This window comes from Malus domestica, chromosome 09, assembly GCF_042453785.1.
Source record: "Malus domestica chromosome 09, GDT2T_hap1".
In the NCBI taxonomy this organism is placed as follows: Eukaryota; Viridiplantae; Streptophyta; class Magnoliopsida; order Rosales; family Rosaceae; genus Malus; species Malus domestica.
In genome coordinates this window covers 31,121,575-31,138,849 of record NC_091669.1, presented here as the reverse complement: position 1 = coordinate 31,138,849, position 17,275 = coordinate 31,121,575, and the positions used below count along the sequence as shown (strand labels likewise).

At 37.9% G+C, this 17,275-nt stretch overlaps 1 long non-coding RNA gene across 1 annotated transcript; it reads right to left on the bottom strand.

The window, feature by feature from the left end:
* Positions 1-592: 592 nt before the first annotated feature.
* Positions 593-1,681, bottom strand: LOC139188009 (uncharacterized). The gene is made up of 3 exons (XR_011571076.1): positions 1,118-1,681; positions 894-997; positions 593-724 (listed from the first exon to the last, which is right to left on the bottom strand). It is a non-coding gene; the product is annotated as an uncharacterized lncRNA (long non-coding RNA).
* Between the last annotated feature and the right edge of the window lie 15,594 nt (positions 1,682-17,275).

The following is a 17,275-nucleotide window of genomic DNA, read 5'->3' as shown; positions in this document are numbered from 1 at the left end:
ATAAAGAAAAAGGAATTAAAGCTAATTTCACCATTCTATTTATAGTGAATAAAATCATAACCTCAGTTTACGATTTTATTCAAGCCCTAGAAATAAATACTTCCACAAGGTAATCATTTATACTCAGGTTTCCTAGCATGCTCATTGGTAGAATAGATATTGAAAATTTTAGCCATACACATTGGCAAAATAAATATCACATCAAGCCATAGTTCACATTGGCAAAATAAATATCACAATCATTGGTAAACCACTTACCATCATTGCCATATTCATCATTGGCAAAAGAATTATCATAAATTCTCAGCTGTAACCATCGTCGACCAAATAGATATCAAAATTGAAAGCCATAATCATTGGTGGCTAAATAAATATCACAATCTCAAGCCAAACCATTAGAATTGGCAAATCAAATATTAGAAATTCCAACCAAAATCATTGGAATTTCCAATCACAATTATTGGTAAAATTACTTACCGTCATTGACTATATGCAGCCGTTACCACGATTCTTCCTTAAAATTTCTAGCCACAATCACTGGCGATATCAAACATCAAAAAAATTTTGCCATATTCATCATTAGCAAAACAAATATCATAAATTTTAGTCGTAACCCTTATTGGCAAAATAAATATCAGAATTTCAAGCCACATCCACTATTGGTAAAACCACTTACCATTATTGCCATTTTCATCTGTGGCAAAACAAATATCATAAGTTCAAGCTGTAACAATCATCGGCCAAATAAATACCAAAATACCAAGCCATAATCATCAATGGCTTGACAAAAATCACAATTTCAAGCCAAACCATTTAAATTGGCAAATCAAATATAAGAAATTCCCACCAAATCATTGGAATTTCAAATCATAATCAATGATAAAATCACTTACCATTATTGGCTATACACATCCGTCACCACGATTCTCTCAGAACTCGGGTGCCAACATAATCCAACTTGATGACCGGTCCCACGGCCGATTACCCTCACTTCAATCTGACCACAATAGTATGAAGTAAGGTAACGAGAGTGTTCATTTAATCCTACATCTTAGAACTATATATATATCACATGAATGCCACTTTATTCACAACAATTTTGAAATAATGCACTCACAACATAGATGCCTAGCTCATTGTCCACATGCCTCCGTGCGTGGCGGTTTTCGGGGAATGGAAACTTCAAATTCCGACGAACTCTAAAAATTACCAAATTTTACAAGCTTGCAGAGTTCAATGAGAGGAAAAACTTTCATACCTGAGCCAAAGTCCAATTTGGTTGAGAAACACCTCAAATAGGCCTCGAAATGTCGGAAACCCTTAAATTAGGTGTTCTTGATTCGACTCCAAAGCCGCTCCGACGTCCCAACCAATGTTTGGGATTTGTTCAAGGGCTCAAGGGGAGTCTAATGGTGGTATTAATTGGATGAAATCATTTCAAAATTTGTGGATCTCGAGCAAGAGCCACTGCACCCATCGATGCTGTTTTCCCAAATTCAAAGCCAAATCTCTTGATTTTTGGGGTGTAATAGGAAGAGGAGATGATGTTGAGTTGGTTCTAGGTGGTGGGTGGCTGCAACTCACTAGAAATTGGTCGAGAGACCATCGGATTTCATGGTTCCCGTCGGTTTGGGTCGCATGGGTCAAGAGACCCGTTCCCCCCCCTTTTTTTGCATCACCCTCATTTTCCCTCCTTTCCTTTCCATCCCAGCCACACACATGGCTTCAACTCAAAGCTCCAGATTTGCTAGAGTTTTCCAAATTCAAGGCACAATGACCATTTTGTCCCTATATTTACTTGCCTATAACTTATTCGTTATAGCTCAATTTCACAAACGATTTTCACCCACACGCTCGTGGTATTGTCCTCTATCCAAATATGTCAAGAAACATGACAAAATATATGAGGATAAAATACGTCATCGTCAAATTACGTTTATTCAACGAGGGACATTTTCATCATTTCACTTTCCGGTAAGAATTTCTACATAATCATATATTTTAAATTTTTTTCTAGGGTATTACACTCGCCCTCGGCACCCACACTAAGCTCGACCTCACTCGCCAAACCGACATCGATTCCTTCTTATCTGCCCAGAAACCCTGATTCGTGATCGCTCCCGCCACCAAAGTTAACGACATTTACACTAATAACACGGATGTGGCGATTTCATCACTGTCAATCTCTAGATCCAAACCAACATCATTGATGGCACGTACCGATTCAGAGTCAAGAAGCTCATGTTCCTCGACTTCTCCTGCATTTACCCGAATTCGATCCTCAGCCCATGCTAGCTTGTTTGCTTAATTTGGTTTCCTTTTCTTCCTTTGATGTAAATTACATGGCTTTATTTGATTTTCTTGGCTAAGCCATTTACGATTTAGAAATTGGGTTTGACTGCTTTTGTAGAAATGGTGGTTATTGGTTCATGTGTGGCGATAGAGAGAAGCGAGGAGAAGGATGGGTTGGGTGGGATGAGGGTCATGAGGTTGATTTTTTTTAATAATATTTTACATGAATTAAAATAATTTTAATAATTACATATTTTTATTAGTTGACAAAATTTGGTTGCCACATCAGCAAAATATGGGTCAGCCCTGCATTCGCCATGTCATCACTTAACGGTCAATTTAACAGATTAATTAACGGAGGTATGACATTACAACAAATTCATAAATTAAGGTATGACATTGCAATGTTTAAAATATGAGATATGAAATTGTGGTGCAACCAATAATTGAGGTAGTTTTGTGTAATGTACCCTAAAGAAAATGATCAAGAATCCTTTTGGGACAAAGACCTTGGAGTCACGAGCTCAGCGAGTGATGATCTAGTGCTAGGAAAGAAAATTGAGTTTTGGGTTGGAAAATGCTTCCTTTGGTGTTTTCAAGAGCTTTGAAATTAAAGAAATATGAAGTGTTTATATTTAAGATTTGTTGAAGTTGAAAATCAGAGTACTAAGAACAAACAAAAGATAGGCTATGAACATTATTTTATTAAACGGAAAATAAATAAGCAAGATTGTCGAAACGGTTACAAACTGAGAATTATATCTTGATTAACTTGTATTAACTCAATAAGAAAACTCCTTATTTATCAATAGTCAACCCTAATCCTTAAGAAGGAAGGAATCCAAATCCTTAATCTACAAGAAAACCAAAGACTTTAAAATACCAAAATATCCTTAAATAATAGTAAACCAAAATGATAAATAATTGAACTTTTCAACGAGTACCAATACGTTACTATAACAATATTAATATGATATAGATATTCAGATACAATATTGTCATTCATGTTGCTCCTTGCATAATAGAAACTATTGAATCCCACATTGGCCTAGAAAGAGAGAAATAATAGTTTAAATATCACCGAGGTCTTTTATGATAAAATCTCACACCTGACAAATTGTGCAGGTGGTAATTACCAAGTTGGGGACAATATTGGTGTTGTTGGAAGTGGGCCTTTGGCCCATCTCTTGTATCTTTGATAATTCTACATGGTATCAGAGCCAAGGAGCAGGTTCATATTGCCACATGATGGGTGGGTCCCCTTAACCCCGTGAGATGATGGTGGGTCCCTTAGCCCTGCGTGTAGGGTGAGTTCTTTGACACCACGTGGTTGTGGATGTGTAGATCTTCCACGTGTGACCCACTAATTGGGTTCCACACGTGAGGGGGCGAGTTGAATCCCACATTGGCCATAGACAGAGAGAAATAATAGTTCAAATATCCTACCCCACTCCAATTAATACTTATACTTTGTGATAAAACCCCAGATGACGGATTGTGTATTTGGTAATTACCAAGTTCAAGATAATATTGATGTTATTGGTAGTAGACCTTTAGCTTGTCTCTCTGATAAATCTATGTAAACTCCTCTAGAGCAAATCGACATTACTCGGCGATCCATTGACAAAGTAAAATAATAGAAGTTCCAACTTTGAAATTGAGAATGCCCACTTCTTAAATTTGGACAACCCTTACCTCAACATGAATTAATTATTGGGCCAGCCATATTATTAGACGTCTTATTTTTAATGGGCTCAGTAAGGTAGGGGTTCTCATACAAATACAGGATCCAAGAAGGGAGTCTACAAGTGCCATGCCTTATTTTTCTTTTTCCCTAAACGAAAGAGGAGGTGCTATACGTTAAGGCTTAAGTGTAGCGATAGTTTTTAAACTTGCCTCTAGTTTAATTTTAGTTTCTGAACTTTTATGTTAGTTTTTTTTGGGGAAAATTTGATATTAGTCCAATTTGTACCCTAGTATTAGAATTCATCCGCTTTTTAAGTAGATCCAAGGACTACAATTCCACATTATTATCGTCATTTCTTTATTTTTATTTTTATTTTTTGCATACCCTTATTCTTATGATTAGTTATAACTGATAAGTTTGTTGTGGCCTATATTTTACAGAGATGTGCGGCAAAGAGAAGAAGAGAGATTGGAGAATAGACTTGAGGAATTGTGTGTTAATTCTCCAGTCCTTGTGCCTTTATTTATAGTAATTAGGAGGAGAGAAACTTGCTCTCCAAGTAATACAAAGTATATTAGGGAAGATCTTCTAGATCCCAAAGGATTCCTACTTTATCTCTACTTAGGATTTACACAATCACATATTGATAAGAACATATGTCACAACACTCCCCCTTGAGTGTGCAAATACTCAAGTAGATGACGCATCAGATCTTCAGGCAAATGTAGAAGTAGTGGATGAAATCGTCTCGTTTAGTCGGCACAAGTAGCGAATGCGAGTCTCAAAACAAACGGAAGAATGCAGGAGTGGTAAAACTCACAAAACCTTGCTATGGCAAAACCCAAGGTGGGAGAAAAGCCCATAGGCTAAGGAGAAAAGTGAGAAGTTGTATTAAGTCAAAACTATACGTCTTCTGGACGCAAGTAGAAGAGCTCACAAGGGTATGATCAGCCCAGGATGGGTGCCTCGTCAAAACCTAGTTAGGTAGCAAAAACCCAATGGGAAAAATGCTCCTAATCGTAGGGAAAAAGAGTACATTAAGATCAATTGAGTATACTTCTAGATACTCCCCCTGAGTTTGACAAAACTTCCAAATGAAACTACAAGCATCGCAAATGAGAAAGTTACGCATACCAATTCCTTGGACAAGCTTCTGAAATGTAGACTTCGGTAGTGACTCCGTGTAGATGTCAGCAAGGTTATCTGGGATTGGACTGCTTGACTTCAATCTTCTGATGCTCATGCTGATGTAGACACAATATGCTTGGTGTTGACTTGTTGGATGTATCATGATTTGGTCGATACATACAGCGTTGTATTCATGGATCGTTGTTGGGACTCAACGATGGATGAAAAACGCAGGGATTTTGAATATGCTCAACAAGAATTCTCGACCATATCTCTCACGTGATGAGACATAGTGAGTCTTGGAACGATTCAAAGGTTTCGCAACAAAAGGTCTATCTAGTTAACCTCCAAGATATTGCGGTGTTCCTTAATGGTAAAGACATAACCATGCGGGAACGTACCTTGTGTGATCAGATAGACGGTCTGATTCAGCGAATCCCACAAGGTAGGCATCATTCCGAAGATCAAGGGGGTGTGATCTATTCTGAGATGTATAGGGAATAAGCCCAAATCCGTAGTAATGGAAAAAAAACGTCTTTAACACCAAATTTGGTGGTGGCGTGTTAGGCGCAGTGCTGCTTTATGCCAAAAGATTATCAGCACATAAGATGTCTGATCTAGTGCATTTGAGCTAAGTACAACAAACGCCAATAGTACTTAGATATGGCTGCCTCACGTTCTAATATGGAACCTTATGCTCCATACCCTCCGTTAAAGGTCTCATTTGCATCTAGCATACAGATGATCGGGATATACTCATACGTAACACCTTCTGGGTCTAGTTTGAGTGGTGGACCAGAATACCATCAAAACTAGCTCGAAACTTCAGGTCGAGGTAATGTCAAGTTCTCCCAAGATCATTCACCTTATAGTCCGACATGCGAGTTAATTTGCTCAACTCTAGCAATTTTGGATTTTATACACGCAGGGGCATATATCCCTAACTGATCAAATATTCACTTAGACGGGTATATCACATCCGCCCAGATAGTTCTGCATCCGTAAAGTGAAAGCTTCTTGGGAATCAAGAGGATGTTCTTGTGGTCTAGAACTATTTGAATCAGTACATGTAAGTCATTTGGAAACTCCATGTAGGTTCATATCACGATCCCAGAGATACTACAACCATGTTTGTAATGCTGCAATCAATCAAATGGCGTATGAGAGAAACCTTGCGCCACAAGGCGCCATATTGCACTGTTTCATTCATCTAATTCATCATAGATTGATTCTTTTAGTTGACCAATCAGTTCTACGTTGATATTAATCAACGGAACGCGGTTCGTTATCGTTGCTTTTCATTTATGTCGGTACCATATAAATGAAACATCATTTATGATAATCTCATTCCAATTTCATATCTCATACAAACTAGTATACTGGACCAAGAACTTCAGGTCTCGGGAGTAATCCGAATTTAATCTCATGAGATGAAAAGGTCTGAGACAGCGATCGAGAGGCGGATTCATTCGTGCCACGTTCCTCCTCTTTTGGGGAGGTGAATCCTCGAACCGAGTTATCTACCATGCTTCTGGCATAAGATAGATTGATTGGCTAGCCGCCAATGTACGAGGGTCGGCCACAATTGTGGTTTTCCTACTTTCAGGACAAAGGTCCGAAGTACATTTGGTACACATTTTTGCAGGCACATTTGCAGCTGGTATATGTGATCTCGTCACTTTTTCTAGATCAGAGGAAGTGTCTGGTTAAACTCTGACGATCTAGATTGAGATCGATATGAGACATAGTGGGGACGTCCACGATAATTCACGTCGTTCTTTAAGAACGGTGACATTCTTATCTCCCCCTAACGACGGGAAGACTGGCTCATAAAAGTGACAATCCGCAAAATGAGCGGTAAAGAGATCGCCTGTCAAAGGTTATTTAGTAACGATTATTAGAAGAAGAATCATAATCGACATAGATTGCCATTCTTCCCTGATGACCCTTTTGTTCTTGTGTACGTAAGGGCGGTGCAAATGGCACATAGACCGCACAACTAAAGACGCGCAGATGCGATATGTCGGGTTCGTATCTGATAACCAACTGACACGCGCTTTATAAGGTTGGGTCGTGACGGGCCTCAGGCGGACCAACATGGTTGCTTGCAATATTGCATGGCCCCAAGCAGAGGTCGGGAACTGTGGTACGTATGACCAGTCGACCACGCAATCATTTGAAGGCGTTTAATGAATACTTCTGCTGGGTCGTTCTAGGTATGAACATGGGACTGGATGTTCAACTTCAAAAAACCCAACCGACATGCAATATCCATCGAGATTTAAAGTGTTCGATGTAAATGTCGATGTAAATTCTCCAACTTATCCAATCAAATAAAGTTGATCAGATAATTAGGGTGGTGAGCCCTGAGCTTGTTAATCTGAGCTACCAGTGTGGAGAATGCAGCTTGTGGACAACAACCACACGTGTGACAAACGTGTAGAAGCATCAACCAATACTATAGAATATTTAAATGGTCCGTAGGGTGGTTGAATCTATCCACAAATGTCCCATTTGAATCCTTTGTAAAAAGATGGAGGGTGCTAAGGTATAATACGTGTCTAGGTATGATTTCTTTACTTATGGTAAAAGGATGCCCAAAACGGCGCATCACGAATCATCCTAGATATCCCAAACGTACATCCATAGCGAAAATTCCTTAGGAATCATGGGCTTCTGGCCGGCCATATAATGGGGCTGAATGGATGTAATCCATTCGTTAAGCGTTCCATCTTCTCTAGAATATGCATTTAACTATATTTGTAGGAAGTGCAAAAATGGTGATATGCCAAGGAATTTTTACTCCATTTTCTACATTGGTTTCGATATGGTAATAATACTCTCGAATATCCTTAAAGCTCAAAAGGGCGTTCTTCTGGAACGAAGTGAGTATAAGGTTTCCCTTTATGGTAAAGTTAATACCATTGGACAATATAGGGCAGTGCCATGCCCCACAATCAGGTTGGATAAGCCTGAAAGGTTGTCAGGGGATGATTAGGTATGAAGTTAGCATAGAACCAGACAGCTAACTTCCCCACAAAACATACCTAAGCATGAGTTAATTGTAGTCACATGTGGTAATCTTCGTTAATTAACTCTTTTATTCGAGAATAATGGTGACATCCAAACACTAATCTTAAATCCGAGAACAAAATAAATTATTCACAAAATAAACCAAAAAAAAAAACAATGGGGTTCGGCCAATAGGCCGTCCATGTCAAATTTCGCTCTGCCAAATGTATTAGGTGGAGCAAAATGAGTCTTCACAAATGGACTACGAGAATTGTACCTATTCATGGACGTAACAGTTTCAATCATGTTTTGCTTCAAGCAAAAATTCATCTTTGCATGATTTGAAATAGCCCATAATGGATTTGAAGAGTCATGGAGTCCTCAGCAGGAGGTACTTCCATTGGATATGCTTCAGGCATAATTCTTCGAATAAGGATCATTGCAGATGCTTATTCACGTCTTGTATCCACATAAAGTAGTTTACTATTTGAAACTTCCAAGTCAGTGAAATCGAACTTGTTACGGTTCGACAATACGCTGAATGGAGGAAACAAGAATGTGAGTGGTGTTTTAGGAAATAAAATTGCCATAAACAACAAATTTAGAACATTCAGGTTCTAAGACATGGTTTGGTTTAAACGAATTTAAGCATGGAGAACTTCGGGTCTCAACATGAGTGTTGCGCATTAAGAAACTTCAGGTTCATATGGCACTTTTCCGAAACTTCGGGTTCGGAAGTATGAACTTTTAAGTTCATAATACCTACAGACAAACACAAATATATATGCAAGCAAATATACAACAAGGATATACAAAGATATAACTTCAGGTTTATAATTATAATTGAATTAATTTATTTGGACTTCGGGCCAAATTAAAATGTGGGTGAAAAAAAAATATAAAACCCATTGGGCCTAAAAATAATTAGGCAGATAAAATGTGGGGCCCAACAGAAAAATTAAGTCCACGGGGTGGCGTAAACAAATGGGTGTCGTGTGACCTAGGCCCAAAATGGGGCTAGGGTGTCTCGGGTGGGACTGCAGGCCCACGGGACAGCATGGGGTTGGGCTGCTGCGGGCAGACCCCCAATTTTTTTTTTTTTTCACACAAAGGGCTGCATCAAGCACGCCCAAAAGAAAAAAAAAATCCCTTTTTTCGGGCTGGGCCGCTGCAAGCGAGCCCAGAAACAAACAAAATTTGTTTTTTTTTCGCACGGGTTGGGCCGTGACATCTCAAAACAGCAGCAGGCCCAAAAGGCGCTGATGCAGGCCGAGGGACAGGAGCCCACTAGGGCTCGAGTTTTGGGATCCAAGACACCCCAACGGCGCTGGGTGTCGGAATCGAACTGGGGGGATGCCGGCGTCGCTTCAAGTGACTGTCCTCGGGGGTTTAAGGCATGGCGAAGCATGTGGGTTCAACTGGGAATCATAGTTGTAGACGGCGACCTTTGGTTTCGACGTCGGGGGATCCGAGAACCATCGGGGTTCAAAGAACCCGGCGGTGTTCATCGAGCTTTCTGAAAAAAAACCCATCGTCTTTGACGATGACTATGTCCCAATCACAACTGCAGGTGTGAGTACCCAGTAATAACGGTGGTGAAGCCGTGGCCGACTTCGGACGGCACCGTGGGTTAGGGTTTGATGCCAAAGGCATCTTTCAGATTGGAGCAAGGGTTTTGCTCCGGTGCTTCGCATCCTATTGTGGGCTCGCTTGAGCCCAGTGATGTCGGGGTCACGGGGAAGAAACCCTAGGTTTCTTGAAAAATTCTAATATAATTTAATTCAATTATATGCATATGAAATTCAATATATATTTCAATGAATCACATATTTACGTTGATGCATATGCAAATAATAGTTTCAATGCATGTACATATGTAAGATTCAATTCATGGTAAATATCAAATTCACATAATTGCAGCAATTTTGGTTATGAGGCATACACAATTTATGTAGAATCTAAAATACGTTAAACGTAAAGTTGGGTCATGCATCATGGTGAATGTTCATGCTATCAGGGCTTCAAAAATATCGAGTTAAAAGCCGTTGTTTTGGAAGAACCTAATTGCGTGATTATATGAATGAACTGGTTTGATGCAGAAAAATTATTTCTTCAATTTTGGCTTTCATCTTCAAGCTTGTATCACGTTCAACATAAGAAGAAAATAAATTGAATCAATAACAATATATGAATTCAATAAAATCAAGATTTAATCAATTAAAAATAATTAAAACGTAATACTCCCCTGATTCTAGACGAATAAATTCTCTTTAAATTCTTCTAAGCACAGCGTGAAGAGCGTGCTGATAACGTGTTGTGGCCTATATTTTACAGAGATGTGCGGCAAAGAGAAGAAGAGAGATTGGAGAATAGACTTGAGGAATTGTGTGTTAATTCCCCAGTCCTTGTGCCTTTATTTATAGTAATTAGGAGGAGAGAAACTTGCTCTCCAAGTAATACAAAGTATATTAGGGAAGATCTTCTAGATCCCAAAGGATTCCTACTTTATCTCTACTTAGGATTTACACAATCACATATTGATAAGAACATATGTCACAACAAAGTTATGATAATTCCATAATTTTATGAAAAAGTAAGACAATAATTCTCTTAAATTTTAGCTTATTAACCATATGCACGTTGATCTTCTTCCTCTTTTTTCAATCCTCATCCATTTAGAATAATAATAGATACTCAAAGGCGAATTTGAGTATTCCTCTTAATACCACGGTCTAGTAGTATTCCCTTTTCACTTGTAAGTGAGATATCTTAGGTTCGATTATCGCCAAATGTGACTTTGAACCGCATTATTGCTAGCTATTGTGAGACTTAACCCACTCCCCTACTTAGTGCAGATAATATTGTTTGTTAAAAAAAAAAAATCATACATGCTCAAACAATAATAATATCTGCTCGACAAGAAGAACAATAGAATTCAAGCAAATTTTAGACTAAATTTCCCACCAATTCAGGTAGACAAAAATTAACATTAAAAAGAAGATAAGTTTAAAACCAACAAATTAGCATAATTGTTGTAGTGATGGGAGCTTCTGACCAAGAGGTACTATAAACCCCATTCACCCCACATAGGTAGAAAATCAATTCCACCATCACAGGTTGCATAACCTTTTCGCAAAGCACAAATACTAAAGAGATACAAAGAAGAAATAAAAATGAAGACTGCGGCAAATTAACATACCTATATGACATAGCCTTGTTAAACCTAATACGTTCATGTATAATAAAACACCATTAAACTAACCTTGTGAAGACATCTTCCTAGCATAACAAGCACTGCAGTAACAGCAAGCAATCTCGAACACTTTGAACTTTGAAGGTTGGTCTTTTGCACACTCACCACCACTGTATTACTCAAACCTATGAGGTGTTCTCCAAGTATGTGTATCGGTGGTGTATGCATGAACCTTCCCTTGGTATTTATACTACTACAACCCTAGCATACTTTCCCATAATCATACGCTAGGATTCCTTATTGTACAAGGATACAATCTACCAAATCTCAATCCTAAGAGCCCTTATTCTCCAATTATAACCGGGTTATATTCCCTTACTTGGAGTCCAAGTTATAGCTTATAACTAAACCCTAATCACACTTACATTCCACATCAATCCTTATTAACTATATTGACCTATTAGTCGTTGGATTAGAGTCTAATATCCAACATTCGCCCACTAGGTCAATTAGTTAATTCAAGAAAGAATAATGAATATGTAAGCATGATTCTTTATTGGTCAATGGATTCAGTTAAGCTAATAAGCTTCTTGCATACTTCTATCAAGTAAAGATTACTTATTCAGAACTATCGGAGACTATGAAATTACATATGTGTTCATGAGCTCTTATAATCACTGAACAAGATCCTTACTTACATGAAATAATCAATCACATACTTGGTACAGAAGTGAGCCACAAAACCATGAGTCGAAAGGATCAACTCCATCACTTCCAGGTCCACTTAATCAGCCTTTATTTATGATTGCTTAATGCTTCCTATGAAGCTTTCAAGCTATAAGAATAGCTCACATATATTTTAGTGAAAAAACTCAGCACATATGCCAATCAATCTCTCGACACTACTAATTGTAGCTAATAACTGTTTGCTGCTACATTATTTCACTGTAATAAATATCAGTTGCTTATGATCTTTCAACAATCTTTATTTTCAACATAAAACTAGAACTAGAACTATAGTGAAACAATGTATGAAGTACTAAAGTAGCATCCCTTTATTAAACATTCAATTCAACCAATTGCAACGACAAGCTAAACGCATAACCAAAATTACTTCTTACTATCACGATAATGACCAACATACATAACCATGCCATATACTATCACTACTCCCACTAATTCAACAAATCTAGGGTTGCATTCACTCCCATATTGACTGCATGCTTGTGAAAAACTACATTTGACAATACCTTAGTGAGTGGATCAGCAAGCATTGCATGAGTGTTAATGTAATCAACCTTGATCTCTCCAGACTTTACTTTCTTCCTTGTCAATTATATTTGGTGTTCAAATGCTTAGTTCCAGGAGACCTTTTATTATTCTTAGAATAAAAGACAACAGATTTGTTATCACACAAAATTTGAACAGGCTTTGCAATTGAATTCATGATCTCGAGACTGTTGATGAAATTTCTCAGCCATATAGCTTGTGATGTAGCCTCATAACAAGCTACAAACTCAGTTTGCATGGTAGAAGTGGCAACAGTATCTTGTTTCACACTCTTCCATGACACTTCCCTATTTGCCAACGTGAATATATAACCTAAAGTTGACTTGAGTGAATCAAGGCAGCCTGCAAAGTCTGAGTCACTATAGCCTACTAGTTCGAGTTTTGAATCCCTCTTGTAAACTAGCTGATATTATTTTGTTCTCTACAAGTATCTCAAAACTTTCTTGGCAGCTATCCAGTGTGCATTGCCATGATTAGACTGAAACATTCCCAATATGCTAATAGCATATGCAATATCAGGTATAGTACATACCTATGCATACATGAGACTCCTAATGAGAAAAGCATAAGGCTTGCTAGCCATTTCTTTCTTCTCAAAATCAGTCTTATGGCACTGATCCTTACTGAACTTTTCTCCCTTTGTCATGGGAACATCACAGCCATTCGAGTCTTCCATGTTGAACCTTTTGAAGACATTTTCAATGTATGCTTTCTATGATAAACCAAGTAGTCTTCTACTTCAATCCCTTGTGATTTGAATACCAAGAACAAAGGCTGCCTATCCCATATCCTTCATCTCAAAACGTTTAGATAGAAATCTCTTGGTGTCACTTAGCAATGATGCATTATTGCATGCTAACAATATGTCATCCACGTAAAGAATGAGAAAAATAAAATAGTTTCCATTCCTTTTGTAAACACACTCATCACTAGTGCTCTATTTGAAACCATGTGATGAAACAACCTCATCAAACTTTAAATACCACTATTTCGAGGCCTATTTCAATCCATGAATGGATTTGTTAAGTTTATAGACCAAATTCTCTCTCCCTTCTTGAATGAAACCCTCTGGTTGCTTCATGTAGATCTCTTCTTCAAGGTTTCCATTCAAGAATGCAGTCTTAACATCCATTTGATGCAGGAGTAGATTGAAGTGAGCCATTAGTGCTATGAGTACTCTAAACGAGTCTTTTATGGAGACTGGGGAGAATGTTTCATTGTAATCAACTCTTTCTTACTGAGTATATCCCTTAGCTACAAGTCTAGCTTTGTATCTCTCCATATCACCATTGGAGTCTCTCATAGTCTTATAAACCCACTTGCACCCTATTGGTTTGCATCCTTGTGGCAGCTCAACCAACTCCCACACTTTGTTTTTATTCATGGAGTCCAACTCTTATTGCATAGCTTCTTGCTAATGTGCATTGTTGAGACTCTCAATTGCCTTCTTGAAGCTTAATGGATCTTCTTCTTGGCTATTGAACTTAGCCTCTTGCAAATACATAAGGAAATCATCTGAGATTGTAGGTTTTCTTGTACGAGTGGATCTCCTGGTTTCCATGTGCATAGGCTCAAGGTTCTCTTCTTGAATGGCTAGTGCATTGTTCAATTGCACAGGTTCTACTGCAATCATCTCTTCTTGTTGAACAACTTATGTTTGTTCTGCAACTTGATTATTTTGCACTGGAATTGGTACAATTACTTCATTTGTCACATCATCACCTAAGTTTTCTTCTTGCATTGCTATGGTTTCTTCATTCCAATCAAGATTCTCCTCCTTTTGATCATCATTAACTTCTTCAATGAATTTGGCTCTCCCAATTTCAATGAATCTTGAGGTATAATTTGGGCAATAAAACCTGTAGCCTTTAGTTCTTTCTAGATACCCTATAAAGAAACATGTGATTGTTTTAGGGTGCAGCTTCTTCTTCATTGGATTGTATGCTCTTGCTGTTGTAGTGCATCCCTAAATCCTCAAGTGATTTAGCACTGGTTTTCTGTTGGTCCACAACTCGAATGGTGTTTTGGGGACAGACTTGCTAGGGACCCTATTTAGCAAATAGTTTGCAGTTTTGATTGCTTCACCCCAAAGAAAAATGGGTAGTTTTGAATTACTCATCATGCTTCTCACCATTTCGATCAAGGTTCTATTTCTTCTTTCACTAACTCCATTTTTCACAGGGGTACCAGGATTGGTGTATTGAGCAACAATTCTATGGTTTTGCAGAAACAATGCGAAAGGACCAGGTTGTTTTCTAGATTCACTAAACTTTCCATAATACTCTCCAACCCTATCAGACCTTACTACTTTGATTTTGTAGTCTAATTGATTTTCTAGTTCTGCCTAATAAATTTTGAAAGCAGCAAAGGTACTAGACTTTTTAGCCAACAAGTATACATACCCAAACCTAGAAAAGTCATATGTGAATGTAATGAAATACTCGTAGCCATCATGTATTTGTGTTGGAAAAGGTCCACAAATGTCTATGTGAATCAGTTCTAGCAACTTTGTACTTTTAGTTGAGCCCTTCTTCTTCTTGTTTATCAACTTTCCCTTAATGCAATTAGTGTAAATTTCGAAATCACCATAGTTCAGTGATGGCAGAATTTGTTCCCTAGTTAATCTTTGCATTCTTTCATTTGAAATATGCCCTAATCTCTTGTGCCATAACTTGGATGAGGTGTCGTTTGTCAGTGCTTGTTTGTGCCCTATTGTGTTAACCACACTTCTTAGTATATTGTAGTTAAGCTTAAACATGTCACCAACCAATACTCCATCACCAATTAAGTTGGAACTTCAAGATATTGAAAAACCATTTGTTTGTACCATACTTGACTAATACGGAAACTACCGAGCACCGGTCAACGTTATACCGTCAAGGACCCATAAGAGTTTCCGTCAAACCAGGAGGCCAATCACAGCGCGACACGTGTCAACATCAGAAGCCAATCATAGCACGACACTTGTCAATATCAGAAACCAATCACAACACGACACGTGTCAATGTCAGAACAAAGCTAGAAACTTTCTTCTATAAAATGAGATCATTCTCCCACAATATTTCCTAATGTCATTTGTACTAAATCGTTCACTAGTACTCACTAAAGGAGAGCTTGAACCTATGTACTTGTGTAAGCCCTCTACAATTAATGAGAACTCCTCTACTCTGTGGACATAGCCAATCTAGGTGAACCACGTACATCTTGTGTTTGCTTTCCTGTCTCTATCCATTTACATACTTATCCACACTAGTGACCGGAGCAATCTAGCGAATGTCACAAACTTAACACTTTTTGTTATACCAAAGTCCTAACTGATTTTGTGCATCAACACCATTCTCATTAATATCAAACATAAACTTTGATTTAACAAGCCTACTAACTGAGACTAAGTTCATTCTCATGGAGGGTATATAAGCAACATCAACCAAATCCAGCAAAAAACTAGAAAATAACTCAAGTCTAACTACTCCAATGAACTCCACTGTAACTCTAACTCCATTGCCCACGAACTGACACCTCATCCTTGTTTGGCACCCTCTTACTAATGTACCCTTGCAATGAGTTTGTTACATGAATTGTAGCACCAGTATCAAGCCACTAAGTATCATAAGATATCTTAACCAAGTTCGATTCAAAACAAACTGAAATTTTATGCACCATACCTTTGTCTTTCTTACTTTCTTTGTTTTCCTTCCAACGTTTATACCTAGTGCACTTTTTTTTATGTGCTACCTTTTTGCAAAAGAAACATTTCATTCTAACACCCTTATGAATTCTCAGATGGTTATTGCCCTTATTGACCCTTCCTGCAGCCCTTTTGTTGTTTTTCTTGTCTTTCTTATTGGGAGGATTGACACTCTCCACTGCATTGACTTGTTTCTTTCCCTTATTTTGTCAAATATTTTGCTCTTCATGCACACAAATATCAATCAACAAGTTTAGGTCCCATTTTTCTTTCTGAGCTATGTAAGTACTCTTCAACTGAGAGTACTCAGGAGGTAAGGAATTGAAAGCACGATGCACTAGAAAAGGGTCATCTATTTTGATGTTAAGTGCATTGAGCTATGCAACTGCATCAACAATTAAGAGAATGTGCTCTCTCACATCACTACTAAGGTATTTAGTGGTTATAAGAGTGTTCATGAGTGTTCCAGTTTCTCCCTTCTTAGATTCCTTGAACTTTGCTTCAATGGAGTCAAGGTATACCTTAGCATTATCTGATTCAGTAATTGCCTCTCAAACTAGATTAGACATTGATCTTTTGATTACCAGTAACGCCTTTCTGTTAGCCTTAATCCACTTTTCATACTCATTCTTATTTTATGCAGTTGTATCTTCAGTAGACTTGGTTGGTTCATTCTCTCTTAAAGCTAGATCGAAATCCATGAGCCCTAGAGTTATTTCAATATCTTGCCTTCACTTCTTATAATTGGTTCCATTGAGTGTTTGAATTGAACTCAATGAACTAATAACTGAAAAATTTCGAATGAAAATAAGCATTCAAGACTATATTTTGTATAACTGAAACAACTCAACCCTTGTTTGGTTTTTCAAGTTTAATCAGTATTAGTGCAACACATATAAGTTGCATAAGTAATGGTACAACATGAAAGCTATCCACCTTTGTTTGGCAACTAACTTTCACAGCTTATGCATCTTCCATGTTCTCA